Source organism: Oncorhynchus masou, chromosome 15, assembly GCF_036934945.1.
Source record: "Oncorhynchus masou masou isolate Uvic2021 chromosome 15, UVic_Omas_1.1, whole genome shotgun sequence".
Classification (NCBI taxonomy): Eukaryota; Metazoa; Chordata; class Actinopteri; order Salmoniformes; family Salmonidae; genus Oncorhynchus; species Oncorhynchus masou.
In genome coordinates this window covers 35,606,337-35,620,357 of record NC_088226.1, presented here as the reverse complement: position 1 = coordinate 35,620,357, position 14,021 = coordinate 35,606,337, and the positions used below count along the sequence as shown (strand labels likewise).

The 14,021-nt window shown below is 42.4% G+C and overlaps 1 long non-coding RNA gene across 1 annotated transcript; it reads right to left on the bottom strand.

Annotated features, from left to right (window-relative positions):
* Nucleotides 1-6,117: 6,117 nt before the first annotated feature.
* LOC135555085 (uncharacterized) lies at nt 6,118-11,085 on the bottom strand. The gene is made up of 3 exons (XR_010457817.1): nt 10,214-11,085; nt 8,039-8,345; nt 6,118-7,632 (listed from the first exon to the last, which is right to left on the bottom strand). It is a non-coding gene; the product is annotated as an uncharacterized LOC135555085 (long non-coding RNA).
* Nucleotides 11,086-14,021: the final 2,936 nt, after the last annotated feature.

The window sequence follows — 14,021 nt, the reverse complement described above, 5'->3', positions numbered from 1 at the left end:
TATACAAAAAAAATCTAAAAGTAACTTATTTCCATTGCCAACTATGTAAAAATAGCCTACATAAAGCCAACAATATAAAAACATTGCAGCCTGAAGGTAGAAAATATCCTGATTAAAAATAAATCACATTGGGTACACATGGCCTGTCTGCAAGGAACTTGAAACATTGTATCAACTATCAACTTGGTCCAGCCTGGAAGCTTGCTCTAACAAACTTGCAACATTGTATTTAAATATCCTCTACCCTCAGAGTTTCCCTAGCCCTGAGCTCCGGATAGACACAGCTGTAGGCTGAGTAATCAGGTAGGCCTATTTCATGATGTTTCCACCAAATCAGCGCATTACATTTTTTTCCCGAACACGTCAAAACGGAGAGAACTGGAAAGATCTTTCAAATAGGCTACATTGAGGAACTATTGTCATTCTCAATGGATGTAAAAACTGTCTTTGTTTACTTGCTATTTGAGGTGAAGAAAAACTTTGAGAAGCTCATTAGTGGTGGTGTGTTAAGACAATCAGAAATAGTATCAGATCCCCAAATGGGCACATTAAAAAGCCTACATTTGCCTAGGCCTACTTCTATGCGTAATCAGGTGCGCGTCCTTACTCAACATTGACAGGGGCACTCCGAAAAACAACATAATGAAAGAATTGACAGCTTGTAAATGGAATGAAATAAACAAAAACTTGTTTCTCACAAGTGTAGCCTAGGTTGTACCCTCTTCAAACATGTCCACTCCGACAATTAGAAGAGTAAAAGACTGTAATAATAATATATTGAATGCATTAACAGAACCAAACAAACCAAACAAACATTGTAGATGAGAAATTATGGGAATTAATGGTAAATGTACTACTGGGGATACTGGTGTGCCATCCCCACTGCCTCCTCAATGGATTAGTCCACTGAGACAGATCAATCAAGATCTGCCAAAACAATTCTATATTTTTACAACTGCTCGACTAAATGGGGTCAGCCCTAATCTCAATGTCCCTGTCCTTGGCTCGCTCTTAGTCTCTCCTTCTCTTTGTTGTTCTCTACCACTTTTATGTTTCTCTTTCTCTGACACCATGTTACTTTCTGTCAGACAGGCAGGAAGGAAGGCAAACAGACAAGAGTCAGACAGGGCTAGGAGTAAGGTGCTCAGGGGAGCTTCACTAATGTGGTGGAAAACATAGTGAGAAAATTGCAGCGATTAAGTAGCTCTGAGTTAAAAACAGGAACAGTAGGAGGGCTAAAGAAAACAGATTTATTATTTTTCTCTGAATTTCCCAGAGGAAAGAAAGTTGCACCTGTTCTGTAAGACACCATGTACCCTATAAAATCACACACTTACTAAATGGCTTTTCATTTCCACCTTCCCTCCCTCGTTTCTCTCTCATCTCTCCCCTTGACAACCGCAGACATTGATGTGCTGTTGATTTGCTGCAGCAATTCCTTCGAGGTGTATCAGTGTGGATTTCTGATAACCTTGATTCGTGGTGCATTTTCCCCATGCATATATGCATATAATTGATAGCTTTGGAAAGAAAACACTATGAATTTTCCAGAACTGCAAAGATATTGTCTGTGAGTGCCCTAGAACAGGAGCTACAGGCAAAACCAAGATGAAACGGCAACCAGGAAATGAGCAGGATTTTTGAGGCTCTGTTTTCCATTGTCTCCTTATATGGCGGTGAATGCGACAGGAATGAGCCTGCCCTATCTATCGTTTCCCCAAGGTGTCTGCAGCATTGTGACGTATTTGTAGGCATATCATTGGAAGATTGACCATAAGAGACTACATTTTCCAGGTGTCCGCCCGGTGTCCTCCGTCGAAATTGGTGCGTCATTTTCAGCTGCTGGAATTTTTCCATGGGATTCTGAGGGGAAAGCAGGCTTCCACGAACGGCATATCAATGAAGAGATATGTGAAAAAACACCTTGAGGATTGATTCTAAACAACGTTTGCCATGTTTCGGTCGATATTATGGAGTTAATTCGGAAAAAGTTTGACGTTTTGGTGACTGAATTTTCGGTTAGTTTCGGTAGCCAAATGTGATGTACAAAACGGAGTGATTTCTCCTACACAAAGATTCTTTCAGGAAAAACTGAACATTTGCTATGTAACTGAGAGTCTCCTCATTGAAAACATCCGAAGTTCTTCAAAGGTAAATGATTTTATTTATTTGGTTATCTGGTTTTTGTGAAAATGTTGCGTGCTAAATGCTACGCAAAATGCTAAGCTAGCTTGCAATACTCTTACACAAATGCTTGATTTGCTATGTTTCAAAAGCATATTTTGAAAATCTGAGATGACAGTGTTGTTAAGAAAAGGCTAAGCTTGAGAGCAGGCATATTATTTTCATTTCATTTGCGATTTTCAGAAATCGTTAACGTTGCGTTATGCTAATGAGCCTGAGGCTGTATTCACGATGCCGGATCCGGGATGGGTAGTATCAGTAACAAAGACTTTAAAAACAAAATGGGGCCATTAGAACAGTTAAAGTTTTAGACTAAGTTTAAAGATCGCACAATTAAATTAACTACTGTAGTTGCATGTGATAAAATGCTACATCTTAGCTGTGCCCATTAGATAACCTGGGATATTTAGCCCTATGCTAACCTCAACCAAGTAGCAGGGATTATTCCTCATCAGCCTATCAACAATTTGAAACATTTTCTCCACAAACCAATGGCATTTCTTAAAATAAGTCAACTCGGCCACTAGAGGGATATATTTAAACCTCCAAATCCAAAGTTTAACTTTGTTCCCCTTCACTTGGTCTGTCTTAAGTTTATATATTTTTTTAAACATTTATTTCATTGACTACTGTCTCAAGTGTAGAGTGCCAATATTGCATGATCACATCCTTTACTAGACTACTTGACTGCCTGGCTGCACAGGTGGATGCGTTAAGAGTGTGTTTCTTTTGACAATGAAGCACCGGACTACAGCCATAGAGTTTTGAACCTAGAGGGAGACCAAGAGACGGAACCAGGCAAAAAGGAGTCCACTGAGATTGGCAAGAGGAATGTCGAGTTGGTCACAAATGCATGGTAAGCTATTGAGTGAGAGAATCTAGCTAGCTAGGCTTGATAAATGCTGAGCTAGTTGGTTAGCTAGCCCATTCGCAGGCTAATTACAGTGACTTTAGAAAGTACTCACACCCCTTGATTTTTGTACACATTCTGTTGGGTTACCACTTGCACTTAAAAACGATTAAATTGAGATTTTGTGTCACTGGCCTACACGCAATAACACATAGTGTTTAAGTGGAATTATGTTTATAGAACGAAAAGCTGAAATGTCTTGAGTCAATAAGTACGCAAACCCTTTGTTATGCAAGCCTAAATACAGTCCATTTGCAAATTATTAAGACCCCTTGAGTTTTTCCACATTGTTACATTACAGACTTATTCTAAAATGGATAAACACTTTCCTCATCAATCTACACACAGTACCCCATAATGAAAAAGCAAAAACAGGTTTTTAGAAATGTTTGTTTAAAAATAAAAAACGGATTCTACATTAGTATTCAGACCCTTCACTCAGTACTTTGTTGAAGCAACTTTGGCAACAATTACAGCCTCAAGTCTTCATGGGTATGACGCTACAAGCTTGGCACACTTGTATTTGGGGAGTTTCTCACATTCTTCTCTGCAGATCCTCTCAAGCTCTGTCAGGTTGGATTGGGAGCGTCTATGCACAGCTATTTTCAGGTCTCTCCAGAGATGTTCGATGGGGTTCAAGTCCGGGCTCTGGCTGGGCCACTCAAGGACATTCAGAAACTTGTCGGGAAGTCACTCCTGCATTATCTCGGATGTTTGCTTGGGGTTTTTGTCCTGTTGGAAGGTAAACCTTCACCCCAGTCTGAGGTCCTGAGCGCTCTGGAGTAGGTTTTCATCAAGGATCTCTCTGTACTTTGCTCCGTTCAGCTTTCCCTCCATCCTGACTAGTCTCCCAGTCTCTGCCGCTGAAAAACATCCCAAAAGCACGATGCTGCCGCCCCCATGCTTCACCCTAGGGATGGTGGCAGGTTTCCTCCAGAAGTGACACTTAGTATTCAGGCCAAAGAGTTAAATCTTCGTTTCATCAGACCAGAGAATATTGTTTAGGTGATATGTATTTAAGTCCTTTAGGTGGGTTTTGGCAAACTCCAAGCAGGCTGTCGTGTGCCTTTTACTGAGGAGTGGCTTCGATCTGGCCACTTTACCATAAAGGCCTGATTGGTGGAGTTCTGCTGAAATGGTTGTCTTTCTGGAAGTTTCTCCCATCTCCCAGAGGAACTCTGGAGCTCTGTCAGAGTGACCATCAGGTTCTTGCTCACCTCCCTGACCAAGGCCCTTCTCCCCCGATTGCTCAGTTTGGCCGGGTGGCCAGCTCTAGGAAGAGTCTTAGTGGTTCCAAATTTTTTTGGTACCCTTCCCCAGACACAATCCTGTCTCGGAGCTCTACGGACAATTCCTTTAACCTCATGGCTTGGTTTTTGCTCTGACAATACACTGTCCACTGTGGGGCCGTATATAGATAGGTGCGTGCCTTTCCCAAATCATGTCCCATCATGTTCAATTTACCACATGTGGACTCCAATCAAGTTTTATAAACATCTCAAGGATGATCAATGGAAACAGGATGCACCGGAGCTCAATTTAGATTCTTATAGTAAAGGGTCTGAATACATATGGTAATAAGGTTTATTTTTACTTTTCAGAAATGTGCAAACATGTCTAAACCTGTTTTCGCTTTGACATTATTTGGTATTGTGTGCAGATTATTGTCATGTGGTTAAATCATAAAAATCGGAATCAAAATTATACAAATCAAAAAGTTAAAATTCAACTAATGGAAGAGCACCAGCCTTTGCCATATGGACACATTGGCACGTTCTGAGTCTCCTGTCTGTCCTGAGCTGCCAGAGTCTCCCGTCTGTCCTGAGCTGCCAGAGCCGCCCATCAGCCAGGAGCTGTCAGAGCTGCCCGTAAGTCAGGAGCTGCCAGAGCCGCCCGTCAGTCAGGAGCTGCCAGAGCCGCCTGTCAGTCAGGAGCTGCCAGAGCCGCCCATCAGTCAGGAGCTGGCAGAGCCGTCCGTCAGCCAAGAGCTGCCAGAATCGTCCGTCACTCCAGCGCTACCAGAGTCTCCCTCCTGTCCAGAGCTGCCAGAGTCTCCCATCTGTCCTGAGCTGCCAGGGTCTCCCGTCTGTCCTGAGCTGCCAGAGTCTCCCGTCTGTCCTGAGCTGCCAGAGTCACCCATCTGTCCTGAGCTGCCAGAGTCTCCCGTCTGTCCTGAGCTGCCAGTCTCCTGTCTGTCCTGAGCTGCCAGAGTCTCCCATCTGTCCTGAGCTGCCAGTCTCACGTCTGTCCTGAGCTGCCAGAGTCACCCATCTGTCCTGACTTGCCAGAGTCTCCCGTCTGTCCTGGGCTGCCAGTCTCCCGTCTGTCCTGAGCTGCCAGAGTCTCCCGTCTGTCCTGAGCTGCCAGAGTCACCCATCTTTCCTGAGCTGCCAGAGTCTCAAGACTGTCACGTTCTGACCTTAGTTCTTTTGTTATGTCTTTGTTTTAGTATGGTCAGGGCGTGAGTTGGGTGGGCAGTCTATGTTATTTTTTCAATGATTTGGTATTTCTTTGTTTGGCCTGGTATGGTTCTCAATCAGAGGCAGCTGTCAATCGTTGTCCCTGATTGAGAACCATACTTAGGCAGCCTGTTTTTACCCTTGTTTTGTGGGTGATTATTTTCTGTTTCGTATCTGTACCAGACAGAATTGTTTCGGTTTCATTTCGTTCTCTTGTTGGTTTTGTATTTTAGTGTTCTGAGTTCCATTAAAGAATATGAACACTTACAGTACCACCCTGCGCCTTCTTCCACCACAGACAACCGTTACACACATTGATACACCGATCCATTGGCGGCTAAAGAAATTAGCACATGGAACTCAGAGAGCCGATTGGCCTATAACTTCCATCGTCAACTAAGTAAAATACTGTAAATAGGCCTAAAGCCGACAAATAAAAAAAGTACAAAATATCCTGAAGAAAATTCAGGTTCTTTCAGTCACATGAATCTCTCTAAGCCCTTTTCTATCTGTCTTGGCCTATCGCTAGTGAAATGCAAATCCACTAAACTTTGATGTTTCCAAATCTTGATTATTTATTGAAGTCCAGTGAAGGAGAAAAGGGAGATATTCAAAATGCTCATTAGGAACTAACTAACTATGGGTGACAGGTCACATTTTGGCCTACTCTATACTTTATATAACTGAAAATGAGTGTTAGAACAAATCTTTAAGCCAAATTATGTATTTACAGTGTGTGTATGGCATACATTCTACTATTCCATACAGCTACAGCTCAATGGTAAGAGGGCCTGTATCCACAACAATAATATATTTGACTACATAAGTCTTTCGAAGTGTTAAGCAGAGGAGATAATACCTACAGTATTAATTTGACAACACAGAATATAAAAGTCCTCATGTATACACAGTCATGTTTGCAAAAGCCTCAAGGTGTCCCAACACTGAATCATCATCATCATCATCATCATCATCATCACTCAAGTCTTAAACATCCCCCAAAATTTCAGTGATGATAGATAGTAGGGCTATTGCATGTCTCATGTCAGTAATGGGCAGAGCAGAAAAAATTGAGAAAAGGGAATTGTGCTCAGAATGTTGTCCATGATTTTGTCAGGGTTACCCACATTGGATGATGTGCAATAAACAGACACTTCCATGAACACCTGTGTGCGCCATCTCAAGTGCAAGGTCATGTCATTCCTTTCTCAGGTATTGCCTACACTCTTCACTGACCAGTCTGTAATGTTTGTAATTGTTGTCCTGCATGCCTCTCCAAAGGACTATAATTGCCCTGCAGTTGCATGAGGTAGCGTGATTTTCACAGCAGTCATGTTTGGGTGATATTGGTTGCGTGACATCTTTAAAAAGATGTAACACTTTCACCCTCCTGCAGCTCGTACTGTTTGACACATACATTCTCATCTTATCCCAAACTCCCAACAAGCTGCCTTCCATTGTACACGATAAGTGAACGTGAGCTTGTGCCCTCCCTCCCCGCTCTTCCATATGCCAGCATGTGGGGCTCAATGTCTGGAAGTGGTCCATAGTTGACGAAATGATGGACACCCTAAAAGTCCACCCCCATTCCCTGTGCTGAAGAAGCCATCACAACTCGAAGATTAGATTTACTTATCTTCCAAGACCGGAGATGATGTGCAGTTGTATGTGCTCGGGTGTCTCTGAGTGGTTCATGTCAAAAAGACTGTTTTCCCGTGTGTCCTCTACTCCTGCTCGATGCACCGAATTCTCCCCAAAGAAACGCTGAGAAACCTTGCTGTACAGCAAAGAACAGTCTTTACTACTCTTACAGTATATGACAGTCCTTGGGGTCTCAGGCCCCTTTCAGGCCAACTCTTTGACCAACCATGACAATGTCTCAACAGGGTCAGACGACACCTTCTTCATTGCCAGTCTGATGTTGTCCCTGTCAGGACTTTTCACCACCTCACCGAACGCCCAGGTGCTTCATTATGCTCTTCATTGTAGCCTTGGAAGCTGTAGCTGTGACTGCCAGGTCTGAAAATGGTAAGAGCGACCGCAGGTCGCCAACCATTCCACCGACTTCCGAAAAGCTGCCTTACCATTTTATAGGAAATGTGATAAAAACAAGAAAATATACATTAGTTGTCATAATAAAGGACAAAATAATACTGGTTCAATGACAAATGTGTCATGTCGAATGTAGCTCATGGCCTTTGTGTTCATTTAAAGGAGTGTAATTTTAAGAGAAGGTCCAACAATTAAGTGATATATATTCAAACATACAGAAACACAACTGATCAAAGAATTATCATGTTTCAACCATCAGACACTTGTTTTACTTGTCAAATAATACCAGGGCAACACACACATGGCAATAATCACATGCAATGCCCCCACCTTCCCCCTCTCTCCCCACATAGCACACCCCCACCTAATATCTCTCAGACAGTTTTAGTCAACTTAGCCCAAAGAAATATGCTTTTACACACAAATAACTCACCATTGAACCACAGTAGGGATCTCATTGACAGCCATTTCAATGAGACGCTCGCGGAACAAGGACGTTTGCAGTAGGCATCGCCATTTCTCTGAGCCAACCAAAGTGTCAGGAGTCTTGGCAATTTTCTCGTCCTCCAACTCATTTTGATCCACGTGAGCTTGTGCCGTCCCTCCTTGCTCTTCCATATGCCTGCGTGTGGGGCTCAATGTCTTGAAGTGGTCCATAGTTGACAACATGATGGACACCTTAAAAGTCCATGATGGACACCAAATGAGGTGGAGATTCCTTGAGAGTTCAGAACATGAACCTGATCCTCGATCATTGACATCAGAGGGGAAACTACAATTACAATCGATTGCAAACTAACATACGGAACAACTCTCTACAAAATCTGTCCTACCTGGTCCGAAAACAGTGACGAACATAACACGTACCACACCCATCCCATCAAAATCTTGCCACAGGGACCCTGTGGATCATTCAAACCATTTTGGCGAATACAATATTTTGGCTAATAAAAAATGAGCAAATGTTGATTTAATATTTGTAAATACTATGATTGCAGGACTATAGAGATTAATTGATTTCTCGAGCTTAGGTATTGAATATTATACCTTTGCTCTCAGAGTCCACTTACAACGCTGCTTATTGATCAATGTGTTTTTACTATACTTCACACATACACACAGAGAGAGAGCGAGAGAGAGAGAGAGAGAGAGAGAGAGAGAGAGAGAGAGAGTGACTGAGTTGTCTGATCGATGGACACACTCTAAAAGGGTTGGATTTTGGGATGAAATGAAAGGAAGACAAAGTGATGTGTTCTCAGAGAGGGGTGGAAGAAAGAAAGGAGTGACAATGATGGAAAGACGCAACGGTATTTGAAGGTGAGGGGTGATAGAATGGATGTACTGTGATGAAAAGAGGGTGATGGAGAGGGCTGGGGGAATCAGGGAGAGAGATGAGTGAGAAGAAAGTGAAGAAGAGGAGGCACCAGAGATATAACTGTCAAATGGCATCAGGACAGACAGGCGTGTTTGCCCAGGGAGGGTTCATTCACAAGCCTATGTCCCCTAATCATTCAGACCAGACCCACTCTCTCACTGTCAGCTCAACACAAGGGTAAGGGAGATGCAAAACATGTCTTGCAACCTCTAATGGACATAGGAAGCTTCAGATCCCTGAATGACATGTATTTGCTCTGTAAATATAGACATGAATCATTCATTCATAAAATATCAGTTTAAAGGAAGGAAATTCAACAAATTCTGTGTGTAATTATTTACTAGTATATTACCACTTAACAATACATTTCATAAAGAAATGTACATTATATTTAGCTATATGGTATCTATGCAACTTCATGTAAAGTGTGACCACGTATTTTTTTTCAGTTTAGGAGGTTGGCCCTGGATTTAAAACTAATCTGGCTTCAGAAAGAAACAGAGAGAGACTCTTCTAGAGTCTAGGCTGAATATGCAGGCTACTGCAGGCTATTTCATATCAGTGTCACTCTCATTCTTGTCCTTATCCAGACAGACCTAGGAGAATATCAAAGTGTGTCAGAGGGACCCCTAAAATGAAAATACCCAGTCATTGATCGAGAGAGCGCACCTGTACTACTATTGTGATTTCAATATCACGTCAGTGGTGTCAGTTATCTGTCAGTTTTCTGCTTTGAAGGCATTACTTTATTCAGTTATTAACCCTTTGGAAGTCAAATAGGTTAGTTACCCTGCCATGTATCCTGCCTAAGTCAAGTTGGTTAACATTAACTAAGACGGAAAAAAAATGTAACGTCTTGAAATGTAGCCTGCACAATGTAGCCTATAATTTAGTCTGGGTCACCAGTTACAAATGATGATTGTTCATTTCAAAATAAACAATTATGTATTTTTTGTTGTTTTTTATCAATCGAATCGTCACATACTTGAAAAATGATACACATAGCCAACCATACGTGTTACTCAATCCAAGTGCCTATCAGTAGGCTATAGCCTAGCCATTATAAATAACACATCATTGGATTTTCGCTACAGGGAAATCCCATAACTCCCAGAAATATCAGAACCTAATGCATGTTGGAGTTGTTTAACATTATTATTAGTCTTATCCATCAATAGCATAACAAAACAACATAATTGGACAAACTACAGCCTGTGCTCAGGTGCACCTTACCTAAAAAGCGAATCCACTATTTTCTCATGGGTTGACAAAGGGGTCTTGCTGAATACTTGAATTTCTGTAAACCGCGAAAGTGTCAAAAACCAAGGCTGTTTTCTTTTGTTAGCCACGCGGTTAATATCGCGGCGCGCTATTGTGTGTCCTCCTCCTTGAGCCAACCTCGTTCGGTTAGAATTGTTCAGCTAAAAACCGTTTTTAGGGAATCTCTTTCAGGGACAACCGTTACAGCACCTCCTTGATGGAGTGACTTGTCTGTCACCAGACAATCACGTGGGCGTAATTCTAAGGTTCGAACTATTTCAAGAATTGTACAATTTACGACGTTCTTATTAAAAAATGGAGGAAGATAGTTTCCGATGAGCTTCTCAAAAAATATCTCTCAAGTCAGCGTTCACTCCCTCGCCGTACAGTAGAGTATTTTGGACCAATCGAGCGCGCAGAATAAACGAATGAATAGGCTACTCTACCGAGCGTGGTCATCATCTCATCTAGCTCTTCCTCATTTATGTCGCTCTCCAGCGTGACATGTTAACGACTTGGTCTGTATCAGTCTTTCCTTGAATTCGAGCAGGAATGTATTTGAAAAGGCCATAGTCTTTGTCACATGGAAATGGCAAGGGATGTATAGATGGGCACTTTATGTATGCTGCCAGTGGCGAAATTTTAACTGGGGATGAGAGTCGTGTCCCCACCACATTCTGAAATGCAAAAAAAAATATATATATAATTGCATTATGATACAACGGATTGATTTAGGACCAGGAAGACACCACAGAGGGGGCTGACATGCTGTGTGGAGGCAAAGCTTCTGGAAGGCTGGCTGAACCAGCAAAGGAGAGTTGAGCATAGTTCCGTGTGTATGTGTTGCACTCTTTCACAGAGATTTAATAGTAAGTAGAGCAAACACTAGCTACTCTTTAGTTGACTGATGTAGCTGGCAAAGTAACTTCTGTTTAACTTAACAGAAAAAAATAACTAGTGTTTATTCGCAGTGCTGAGCTAGTATTGTGACTGACATGTACAGTAATGCTAGCTAATGTTTCATCCCCTCTCGACTGGGGTGAATGAATAAGCTATGCTAGCTAGTAGTAGCTACCACAGCCAGGTCAGCTCTCGTTATCTGTCAGATAGCGATATGAGGCAGTTAGTATTACTATCTAACAGCTGTTGTTTGTATGGAAATGTTTTGTAGCCTTTGTTTTGTCCCGTTTCAGATGTAAATTAACTTGGCTAGTTTCCGCCAGTTGATGTACCATTAGAGAGAGAGCTGGCCAAAAGTTGGCTATTGTTAGCTATTGTTTTTTCCTCAATCACACTAGACCTGAATCAAACGATGAAACCATCGGTTTGCCTTGCTAATTTCCTACTTTTCATACAGACACACTAATTAACAACTCTAATGTTATAGGCTTCACAGTCACATGCGCCGAATAGAACAGGTGAAGACACCGTGAAATGCTTACTTTCAAGCACTTACCAACAATGCAGTTCAAGTGGAACTATAGTTAAGAATATATTTAATAAATAAAATAAAGTAAAAAATAAATAAATAAAAAGGTGTTGTCGTGCCCTCTTCACGACTGTCTTGGTGTGTTTGGACCATGATAGTTTCTTGGTGATGTGGAAACCAAGGAACTTGAAACTCTTGACCCGCTCCACTACCTCCCCGGTGGTGTTAATGGGGGCCTGTTCGGCCCTCCTTTTCCTGTAGTCCACGATCAGCTCCTTTGTCTTGCTCACATTTAGGGAGAGGTTGTTGTCCTGGCACCACACTGCCAGGTCTCTGACCTCCTCCTTATAGGCTGTCTCATCACTGTCAGTGGTCAGGCCTACCACTGTTGTGTCGTCAGCAATTTAACGATGGTGTTGGAGTCGTGCTTGGCCACACAGTCGTGGGGGAACAGGGAGTACAGGAGGGGACTAAGCATGCACCCCTGAAGGGCCCAAGTGTTGAGGATCAGCGTGGCAGATGTGTTGTTGCCAACCCTTACCACCGGGGAGCAGCCTGTCAGGAAGTCCAGGATCCAGTTGCAGGGGGAGGTGTTTAGTCACAGGGTCCTTAGTTTAGTGATGAGCTTTGCCCTGCTGCCTTGTGAATTTTGACCTGTTTAAAGGTCTTGCTCACATCGGCTATGGAGAGTGGGATCACACAGTCGTCTGGAACAGCTGGTGCTCTCATGCATGCTTCATTGTTGCTTGCCTCGAAGTGAGCATAAAAGGCATTTAGCTCATCTCGTAGGCTCGCATCATTGGCAGCTCGCGGCTGGGTTTCCATTTATAGTCCAAAATAGTTTGCAAGCGCTGCCACATCCAACGAGCATCATATTCAATCTTAGTCCTGTATTGAAGCTTTGCCTGTTTGATGGTTCTTCTGCCGATCATAGCGGGATTTCTTATAAGCATCCGGATTAGTGTCCTTCACCTTGAAAGTGTCAGCTCTAGATCGGTGCGGATGTTGTGGTTGTGGTTGTGATATATACGTACGGTCACTGTGGGGACGATGTCGTCGATGCACTTATTGATGAAGCCGGTATACTCCTTAATGCCATTGGATGAATCCAGGAACATTTTCCAGTCTGTGCTAGCAAAACAGTCCTGTAGCGTAGCATCCGCGTCATCTAACCACATGCACACCTGATCTCACAGATATGGCTACTGAACTGGAAACAGCAAGAATTATGGCAGTGACACTTGCTACGTTTTGCATAGGCCTATAGGATATAGCCAAACAAATTTAGGAGGATGATTTGCAAGCAGAGACAAATAAATGGGTAATCAATAATTATTGTTAATTAATAGATGCAACACTCGCTCACCATAGTAGCCTAACCTATGTGCACATTGTGACTTTTTCTTTTCCATGATGATTACATCTTTTGATTGCACTTCGACTCATGTTGGTTGAGCGCCCTCCACTTCTTTCCATTATCAATATCCCATATTCAAGTTAACTACCATGTGATTCTCCGCCCAGCCTACTCTATTTCAGTGAGACCACACACACTAAGCGCACTTGAACTCTCACGTCCATCTAGGAGAGGTAGGCTACTGAAGTTGAAGCAGCGAATTCTAAATGTGTGAATAATGCGAAAAATATGTCATTTTAATACAATAAATAGGCTAACGCATACAAAGCAGAAAGAGGACCGTTTCCAAATAATATGTGGGACAACAAAAATATTTTCATCCCAAAGTCGTCTGTCTGATTGCCCGCAACTGCACGCAGCAGAAAAAAAATCCTGCAGGAAATAAAATCAAATACAATTTTATTTGTCACATACACATGGTTAGCAGATGTTAATGCGAGTGTAGAAAAATGCTTGTGCTTCTAGTTCCAACAGTGCAGTAATATCTAACAAGTAATCTAACAATTCCGCAACAACTACTTAATACACACAAATTTAAAGGGGTGAATGAGAGTATGTACATGTTAGTATATGGATGAGCGATGGCCGAGCGGCATAGGTGAGGTGCAATAGATGGTATAGAATTATGTATATACATGTGATATGAATCATGTAAGATATGTAAACATTATTAAAGTGGCATTGTATAAAGTGACTAGTGATGGATTTATTAAAGTGGCCAGTGATTGGGTCTCAATGTAGGCAGCAGCCTCGCTGAGTTTGTGATTGCTGGTTAGCAGTCTGATGGCCTTGAGATAGAAGCTGTTTTTCAGTCTCTCGGTCCCAGCTTTGATGCACCTGTACTGACCTCACGTTTTGGATGGTAGCGGTGTGAACAGGCAGTGGCTCGGGTGGTCGATGTCCTTGATGATCTTTTTGGCCTTCCTGTGACATCT